The 9982-nt window shown below is 37.8% G+C and overlaps 1 non-coding gene across 1 annotated transcript; it reads right to left on the bottom strand.

Annotated features, from left to right (window-relative positions):
• Positions 1 to 9569: 9569 nt before the first annotated feature.
• On the bottom strand, positions 9570 to 9676 carry LOC119865068. The gene has a single exon (XR_005375930.1). It is a non-coding gene; the product is annotated as a U6 spliceosomal RNA (small nuclear RNA).
• Between the last annotated feature and the right edge of the window lie 306 nt (positions 9677 to 9982).

Below are 9982 nucleotides of genomic sequence, written 5' to 3'. Positions count from 1 at the left end.
CTTTGTAATACATCTTGAAATGTGAGACTGTAATATCTCCAGCTTTGTTCTTTTTTTTTTAAAAAATATTTTATTTATTTATTAATGAGAGACACAGAGAGAGAGGCAGAGACACAGGCAGAGGGAGAAGCAGACTCCTCGCAGGGAGCCCGATGTGGGACTTGATCCCAGGACTCTGGGATCACACCCTGAGCCGAAGGCAGATGTTCAACTGCTGAACCACCCAGGCGTCCCTCCAGCTCATTCTTCTTTCTCAAGATTGCTTTGGCTATTCAGGGTCTTTTGTGGTTCCACAGATATTTTAAGTATTATTTGTCCTAGTTCTATGAAAAATGATGTTGGTGTTTTGACAGGAATTACTTTGAATCTGTAGATTGCTTTGGGTGGTATGGACATTTTAATAAAAATATGGTCACTTGGTCTCTGAGGCCAAGCTTTTTGTCTCTACCAGAGTCCAAACCCAGTAATCTACTCAGTGATTGATCCCACTGGGATCTGGTATAAATTCATCATTGCATCTTTTTCCACAACAACGTCTGACAGTTCATGTGATCCAAGTGGCCGGTCAACTTGCACTGCAGCTTAGATCTGCTTGGAACTCTTTCATTCTCGGGGTCCCAATCAAACATGACATCCTTTCATCGCACCCAATATACAAACCCAGAGCAATATTCTGGGTGTGAAATGTGTCATCTGCAAGAAAAGAGAGACTTCCAGAAATTAGACTTCTTTGTGAAAGATGATGCAAGATGCATAATTTGTCCTTGACTTTAAAGAGATATCTTGATACATTCCTGATTTCTGGTCTCCTAAAATGTTTCACTGAAACACTGAAGTGGCAGGTCTCTCAGTATTCATAGGATTTGTCTACTCGCCTCTGCAGTGATGAGGTCTTCAGGATTTTTGCGTCTTAGCCACCTCTAGCTTATTCTAGCCAAATAGCATGATGCCAGTGATGTACCCGAGCAGTATGATATTCTGTAGGATGTCAAGATAGCTCAGGTTTTTTTCACTACATTATGAGAAAAAGAAGGAAAGGTAACATAATCCTGGCTAAAATTGTTGAATACATTGTCATCTACGTATTGTGAAAGTCAACTGTTTCTAATCTTCAGTCCTGTTTCAATAGAAAGGAATAGTCACCAAATTAATGGTCACCTTGTATTGAAAACCATATTATATCAATCTATGGTAGAAAAAAAATTGTTTGACATGTTATTGTGGCTACTCCTTGGTTGAGTGTGTATAGTTTGCAGCATAGTCCAGGATCCACCCGGTTTTTACAGGAGCCCAGACTAGCAGATGTAACAGAACCACAAGAAAGATTCTCACTCCTGTTTCTTTAAATCTTATAATGCTTTACCCTCTCTACCATCTCCTCTGGGATGCGATGTTGTTTTTGATTTGCTATCTTGGCCAGATGTGGGAGGCAGTTTCAGAGGTTTTCTTCCACTTGATTTCTCCACTGTACTATCAATTACCCCATAGGCCAAGGACCTAGTACGGGGGTTACTCCAATTGCCAAGGATATCAATCACCATATACATGCATGGGTTGAGGACACGGCCACCAGATGAGTTCCCGAACATGGTGAACCCTGTAACTGAGACTTTGGGGAACGTGCTGATACCTGAGATCTCCAGGTATTTGTGCCCATAGAGATGTTCTGTTGTACTTACTATCTCCACAACTCTCATTGATTTAAGACCCCCTGACTGCTCCCTTGACATTGCCATTTGTTATAGCAATGATAACATCCTAGTTTGTGTTAGGTCTGTCTCCTAGCTTCTGTTGTTTTAAAGCCCCAACATCCCCATTGCCATCCATTCTGTAGATCTACTCACTGATTCTCTCACTGGGCCCAGTCCAGTTCCAGACCACTGCAATAAAGCAAATATTTCAACAAAGCAGGTCAAATGAATTTGTTGGTTTTCTCTGTGCATACAAAATTCATGTTTATACAAAGCTTTAGTCTGTTAGGAGTGCAATGGCATTACGTCTAAGAAGACAGTGTTCATACCTTAATTAAAAAATGCTTTATTGCCGAAAAGTGTTAATCATCACCTGAGCTTCCTGCAAGTCTTAATCTTTTGCTAGAGGAGGGTCTTGCCTCTATGGCTGTGGACTGATCAAGGTGGTGGTTTCTGAAGGTTGAGGTGGCTGTGGACATTTTTAAAAATAAGACAATGAAGTCTAATACATTGATTGACTCCTCCTTTTATTAATGATTTCTCAGTAGCATAAGATGCTGTTTGATAGACTTTATTTTTAATATTTTATTTATTTATTTGACACAGAGAGAGTGAGACAGAGAGAGAGAGAGAGCACAAGCAAGGGGAGCAGCAGATGGAGAGGGAGAAGCAGGCTCCCTGATGAGCAAAGAGTCTGATGCAGGGCTCAATCCCAGGATCACAATCTGAGCTGAAGGCAGAGGCTTAACCAACTGAGCCACCCATGTGCCTGTTGATAGACTTTAAACCACACTAGAATTCTTTCAAAATTGGAGTCAATCTTCTCAAACCCTGCCACTGCTTTATCAACTAAGTTTATGTAATATTCTAAATCCTGTCATTTCAACAATCTTCACAGCTTCTTCACCGAGAGTAGGTTCCATCTCAAGAAACCGCTTTCTTTACTCATCCATTAGAAGCAACTCTTTCTCCATTCAAATTTGATCGTGAGATGCAGCAATTCAGTCCCATCTCCAGTCTCCACTTTTAATTCTAGTTCTCTTGCTGTTTCCCCCACATGTGCAGTTTCTTCCTCCACTGAAGTCTTGAAACCCGCTAAGTCAACCATGAGGGTTGGAACCAACTTCTTCCAAACTCCTGTCAGTATAGATATTTTTGCCTCTTCTCATGAATCATAAATGTTCACAATGGCATCCAGAATGGTGAAACCTTTCCAGAGGGGTTTCAATTTACTTTGCCCAGATCCATCGGATGAATCACTATCTATGGTAGCTACAGTCATATGAAATGTATTTCTTAAATATTAAGACTCAAAATTTGAAATTACTGCTTGATCTGTGGGCTAAAAAAATGGATGTTGTGTTTGTAGGCAAGAAAACAACTTTCATCTTGCTGCACATCTCCATCAGAGCTCTTGGGTGACCAGGTGCATTGTCAATGAACAGTAATATTTTGAATGGAATCTTTTTCCGAGTAGTATGTCTAAATATAGTGGACTTAAAACATTCCATAAACAAGGTCATCAACAGATGTGCTGCCATCTAGGCTTTGTTGTTCCACTTGTAGAGCACAGGCAGGGGAGATTGGCATAATTCTTAAAGGCCCTAGGGTTTTTGGAATGGCAGACGAACATTGGCTTCAATGTAAAGTCACCAGCCCCTAACAAGAGAGTCAGCCTGTGCTTTGAAGCTTTGTAGTGAGGCATTTTCTCTCTAGCTATGAAAGTCCTAGATGGCATCTTCTTCCAGTATGAGGCTGTTTTGTCTACATTGTGAATTTCTTGTTTAGCATAGGCACTTTCATGATTATCTTAGCAAGATCTTCAGGATGACTTGTTGCAGCTTCTAAATCAGCACTTTTATGTCATGGAGACGGCTTCTTATTAAAACCTCATGAGTCAACGTCAGCTGGCTGCAAATTTTTCTTCTGCAGCTTGCCCTCTCAGCCTTTGTAGAACTAAAGGGAATTAGGGCTTTGCTCTGGTTTTGGCTAAGGGAATGTCGTGGCTGGTTTGATCTTCTATCTAGACTGCTAAAACTTTCTTCATGTCAGCAATAAGGCTGTTCCACTTTCTTATCTCTCATGTGTTCACTGGAGTAGCACTTTAATTTTCCATCAAGAATTTAACCTCTCCATTCACACTTTGGTGAACCAGTACAGAAGGCCTAGATTTTGCCTATCCTGGCTTTGGACCTGACTTCCTCACTAAGCTTAATCCTTTCTACCTTTTGATTGAAAGTGTGGCTTTTCCTTTCATTTGAATACTTGGAGGCCATTGTAGGGTTATTAATCGGCCTCATTTCAATATTGTGGTATCTCAAGGAATAGTTACCCTGAGGACAGGGAGAGAGATAGAGGAATGGCCAGTCAGCAGAGCCATCAAGAACATACACATTTATCGATTAACCTTGCCTTAAATGGGAAATTCGTGGTGCCCCAAAGCAATTATAATAGCAACATCAAAGATCACTAATCACAAATCACTGTAATAAAAATAATAATAATGAAAAAGTTTGAAATACTGTGAGAAATACCTAAATAGGACACGGAGACATGTGAGCAAATGCTGTTGGAAAAGTGGTGCCTATAGACTTGTTTGATGCAAGGTGGTCAAAAAACCTCAATTTGTAAAAAGTATAATATCTGTGAAGCATGACAAGGCAAAGTACCAAATGAGGTATGCCTGTAGTTGGGTTCATCATTTAGTGTGTAGCCCTCTGACTAGCACATAGTAAACAGGGGGTCCACAAAGATGCATTTTATTTCTTCTCTTGTCCATTCTGTAGGTCCTTTCCCATGGGATGGACTTGGAAACAACCCTGCATAATATGCTTCTTCAACGAGCCTTTAATTCTTCAGAAGGTTGGGATGTGAAATCAACTTATACAAAGGTTTCATCCAAGATGACTCAGATTCTAAAAATTATTGAAAATGTCATTTTTCTTCTAAGAAGTAGTACTATTTTTTCCTTCACACTCAATGACTATTCCCTGTGGTAGAACTTGATGGTTCACGAACTCACAGAACCTCAGCTAAATTTATCTTTATGCTTGTGGACCTGCGAACTTCAGTATATATAGGCAGAGACATCTTATTGCTAGATAAAACAATGATTAACAAAAACCAAAGTCCAAAAGTAAATCTTTACCTGAAGGAGAAATAGCCCCCTATTCCCTTAGCAAAAAATTGCTAGGCAAAAATTATAAAAAATTTAATGAAGTTAAGTTTTTCTTCTAAGTTTTTGTCAGTTGTTGTGTTTATAACTTTGTATCCTCGGTAGTAAGACCAATTATTGAGTTATCATTCATTGAACCTCACCTTATGCCTGGTACTAATTCTCTTATCCACAATAACCATAATACTCTTCCTAGTATTTATCTTAACTGCTTTATAGGCATTGTCTTATTTAATCTTCACAATTACCCTTCAAAATGTTGTTCTTCTTTTACAGCTAAGGAAACAAGATCTCAGTTTTCATAACTTTCCTCAAACTTGTAGTGTGGGGAGCAGAGCTTGGAAAAAAATCCAGATTTGACAAAAGCCATGGTCTGCCTACCACAATGCCTGGTTTTCATGAAAGTAAATATTTACCTCTGCCTTACAAGGTCATACTAGTTGATTTTTAAAAGCCCCCCTCCCTCTATTTTTTTTCTTAATTTCATGCAAGATTTGCAAGTTCAGTGGTTATTCAAGACCAGAACCCTTAAATCAAGTGTAACATCTCTCTTTCTTAGAGAAAGAGAATGTTGGGCATACAAGAAATGGACAGACAGCTATGTTTCCTAGAAATTGGATTGTTCCTGTTGAATAGGAACAGAGTTAGTGATTCTTATCATCTAGAAGCTCCTAAACTTAACACATAGACAAAATCAAACACCAATGTTTCTATCAGTAGGTATCCTGAGCTCTATTTGTTTTTCTGCTTTTGACAGTGAGGTTGATTTTAATTCCACTGACAATTGGGGAATTTTTCCTCTTTGATGACTAAAAATAAACACATTAAGAAGTCAGGCTTAGTAGAGCACCAGAGTTTATCAGCTGCTTTCCCTCCACCTGAGTGGGAATGCTGTGTGGGAGGGTGCTTTTTCACAAGATGTGGAAGGATCAGCCCCTTTTCAATCTCAAGAATTTCTCCAGGGGAGACACTGCCAGAGAGTGGGGGCTGGAAACCAGAACATTCTGGAACCTTCTGATCACCTCCTGTGATCAGAAACAAAACACCGACAACTGACCTAAAAGTTGGCCTGAGGCAGTTGCAAGAAATTAGCTGAATTTATTCTCACTGATTATCTCCTGAAGAGGGTGACCATTGTCTTGGTTTGCATGGGACGGCTTGAGTTACCTCTGCCCCAGTATCACAGCACAACCCTTTTTACTGTCAGTGGTCTCAGTTAAGATGATGGATCATAAATTACATGATGTCTTTACTTAGAGACAGTTTTCCATCCCCACACCCCTACTGGATAATAGGTATCTCAGGAGTATGAACCAGGTTTCATTTGCCCTTTGCATACTTCCTGAGAACTTCACTTTGACCCTTTTATGTGGTTTGCATTCAACAAATGCTTGCTTTATTAAATTGAATCTGTATAAATACTCCAATAGTAAAAAGGGAAAGAAGAAAGAGACAAAGAAAGAAGGAAAAAAGAAAGAAAGAAAGAAAGAAAGAAAGAAAGAAAGAAAGAAAGAAAGAAAGAAAGAAAGAAAGATATGTATTGAAAACTACTGTGTAGTAGACCCTTCCTTAGGCACTGATTTATCTTATTGATTTATATTACCTCTTTGGAGCTCATAACTACCCTGCCAGCTATTCCTATTTTACTGAAGAGGAAATTCAGAGAGATTCAGTAATCAGACTACATTGTATAGTTAGTAAATAGCACAGAAAAAATGCAATTCTGTTCCATTTCATGTCCCAGCTCAAGATTCTATTATTATTCCCCCTGCCTTCCTGTGAAGGCATATGCCAGCATCCTTGTGTGATGCTTTTATAATTTAGAATACATAATAGTATAAAAATCTCAAAACAGCCCTGTAAGGTAAGTAGAAGCTTCCTTTTACAAAGAGGTATATTCATTTTACAAAGTTTTCATCTGGTGATATCTTCATGATCTTGGAATTAATTGTGCCCTCCCCCTCCCTACTTAATCCCAACTCTCCTTCTTCAGGTGTACTATACCTAACTTTTCAACATACACTGGTGATGAATTCCTAAAAATAAAAATAGTGAATTTATTTGGTTTATAATGTTTTCCCAAAATTTGTCTCAAAAGTACTCATGATTAAAAATGTCATAGCATGTCTTCCCAATTAATAATTTTTTGCTACTCACTCATGCTTTCCCATTAGGAAAACCTCAGCTATCTCTGACAGACCTCACAAACCTCAAGCTAAATCTATTAATTTGGAAACATACTTGGCAGGGACAAGGAGTGGGATTTCAAACTTGAAATGTAGTAGGTAGACCCATGAAAATCTCATCCGTATACCCATTTCCATACAGAGATGTATTTTAAAACAAGTAGAAGTTAGCTTCTTGAACCCATGTTTGTCCCACAAAGGCCCCAATATTGTAAATGTTTTTCTATAACCCCTTCTTTCTAATCCTCTAGAATTCTAAAATATAGTGCAAAGCAAGATTGTTTGTAAATATGCTTTCTTACATACTCTTCCCCAAGTCCTAATTGCTGTGATATTCCATAATATTTTTGCTTCATCGGATAACTGAAATAATGCTGATTTAGGAAAGTTTGAAACATTTTTAAAGTGGGCCATACACTTGCTTATCTAGAGTGCAAAGGTGACAAGGAGTGTCTTAGAAGCTATAATAGCTGCAAATACCTACAGAATCACGAAACAAAATTAGCTGCAGCTGACAGATTTCAGCTGAGCTAGAATTTTTACCCCGTTTACAAGACTATTCCTATCTATTTCAGATAGGAAGAAAGAAAAGGAAGAAAGAAGTGATATAAAATGTACAATCTGATAAATTACAACAGTGCAATGACACCAGGAGGATTTCCATAGTCTAGAAATTGCAAATACAGAATAGAGCAAAAACCAAGAAAACTCCCAGTCAGAAATCTGACTTTTGCCACCCCTGGATTGGGAAATAAATAATTATAAGGTTCTTCCTATGTTGTTTTCCTGTAGTCTTTGTTCTTTCCAGAATAGTGTTGAAAACTCCTGGTGCAAGTGCAACAGCTCTCACTAATAGAGGTGTGACAGACATCAGTTTTGAGGTTCCTATGATGTGTGAACTCTGTATACGACACATGCCTCTAGCATTCATAGTCGTCTAGCGAAAAGGCTCTTATTTCTCTTTCGAAGATGAGTGATTGAGTGTCAAAGAAATTAAATAACTTATTTGAGGTGGTGAAATTATAAATGGCTGAGCAAAAATGTGAGCCTAGCTCTGGTTTAAATCCTCTAGTCTTCACTGCTAATAATTAGACCCTTCATTTCTTGACACATATGTATGTATCTATCAATTGACTATTATGTTTAAGTTTGTTAAATTATCTGAAAACCGTAAGAAAAGCCACCAAGAGCAAGCTTCAATAAAAAGGAAATAGAAATGAAATAAAATAAATTTGAGGCTCCTAGCAAAGGAGGTTCTGCTAAAAATCCTTATATGGGACTTGGGTATGCCTGTGGAATGCCTACAGAGAGCCGCATGAAGAACTGCATCAATTTATTCTAATTTCCCCCTGCCTTACTGCCCATCATGCCCTGTGAATAACTTAGCCACTATCCTGAGTTGATGAAGATGTAAAGCAATTTTCCCAAGGCCAAAAAAGTGGGTAATTGACTGTGAAAAAAATTGAGTTCTGTTTTTTTATGCTTTCAACGTAATGGGAAGCATTTTTCCTTAATGTTAACAATTTTGAAACAGTTACCCGAAAAACCTAAATCCTGATGGGAATTTTTTCTAGAGGAACTTTTTAAATGTATCATCAATCAAGATAAAATACAAAGCCTGGCAAATTAACCTGGTGAGGAAACCAAGTCTAATCAAGTCTAATCAAACATTAGAAAATGTAGAATTAGAATAAAGTTTCTACGAATTATTTCTCAGACTAAAAATCTAAAACACACACATAAATATCACTAAGAAACCCAGCACTTGAAAAGTGAGTGCCCTGTGACCAGTGTCGATGGACCTCCATTATGACCATCTTAATCTTTTATAAAGGAAGACAATGTTATCTTTGATTTGACACTAAGCACGTGAGAACACAGTCACCCACATCACACTCCAAATGGGTCACTGTTGGAAAAAACTCTATGTTGTAGTTACCATTACACATTTTTACCTTTTTCTCTTGATGTTGCCTTTGAAGCTAGGACACATTTGTTTGTATATTCCCAGTGATGACAAATGTTCAGGAAATACAGAAAGCCACTCATTCATAGTGGTGTCCAGTGGTAGCAAGGGTGACATGAGGAACCCTGGAATAGGATAGGAAATTAGGTACAAAGGAGATTCCATAGTAACCGATAAAGTTACATCAAAACTTGCCAACTGTATTGTCGTGTTCAAATGTATTTCAAAAGATTCTGAATAAATAAAAGATACTTAATATTAAAATTTGCTTGAATTTAATTGAAGTTTTATTGATTGATCGATTGATAAGGTACTTGAGAACATGATAGTGTTACAGAACATGAGCCTTGGTTATCACTGCTCTATTTCACTGGAGATGTGTTGATTGTCACTGTTCAGATTGACAAGGTAGAAAAACTTAAATTTTTCTTCAATACTTTTTTTTTTTTTTTTTTTTTTTAGGTTCAGAGAGAGAAAATTTTATTTTCTTATTTTGGAAAGTATTGTTGTAAGATTTTCCAAGTGTTAAAATTCACTGTCAAACACGATGAAAAAATATGGAACACTTCATGAATTTGCGTGTCATCCTTGCGCAGGGGCCATGCTAATCTTCTCTGTATCGTTCCAATTTTAGTATATGTGCTGCCGAAGCGAGCACAATACTTTTTTTTTTTTAGAGAAAGAGAGAGCACATACATGCATGCATGAGAGAGGCAGTGAGGTGGGAGGGAAGGAGAGGGAGAGAGAGAATCTTAAGCAGGTTCTATACCCAGCATGGAGCCTACCATGGCACTCGATCTCACAACCCTGAGATCATGACCTGGGCCAAAATCAAGAGTTGGATCCTTAACCAACTGAGCCACTCAGGCATCCCTTTTATTATTTTATTTTATTTTATTTTATTTTATTTTATTTTATTTTATTTTATTTTTAAAAGATTTTATTTATTTATTCATGAGAGACA

The sequence above is a fragment of the Canis lupus genome, chromosome 21, assembly GCF_011100685.1.
Source record: "Canis lupus familiaris isolate Mischka breed German Shepherd chromosome 21, alternate assembly UU_Cfam_GSD_1.0, whole genome shotgun sequence".
In the NCBI taxonomy this organism is placed as follows: domain Eukaryota; kingdom Metazoa; phylum Chordata; class Mammalia; order Carnivora; family Canidae; genus Canis; species Canis lupus.
The sequence above is the reverse complement of the archived record's forward strand: the minus strand, read 5'-3'. Positions and strand labels throughout refer to the sequence as shown.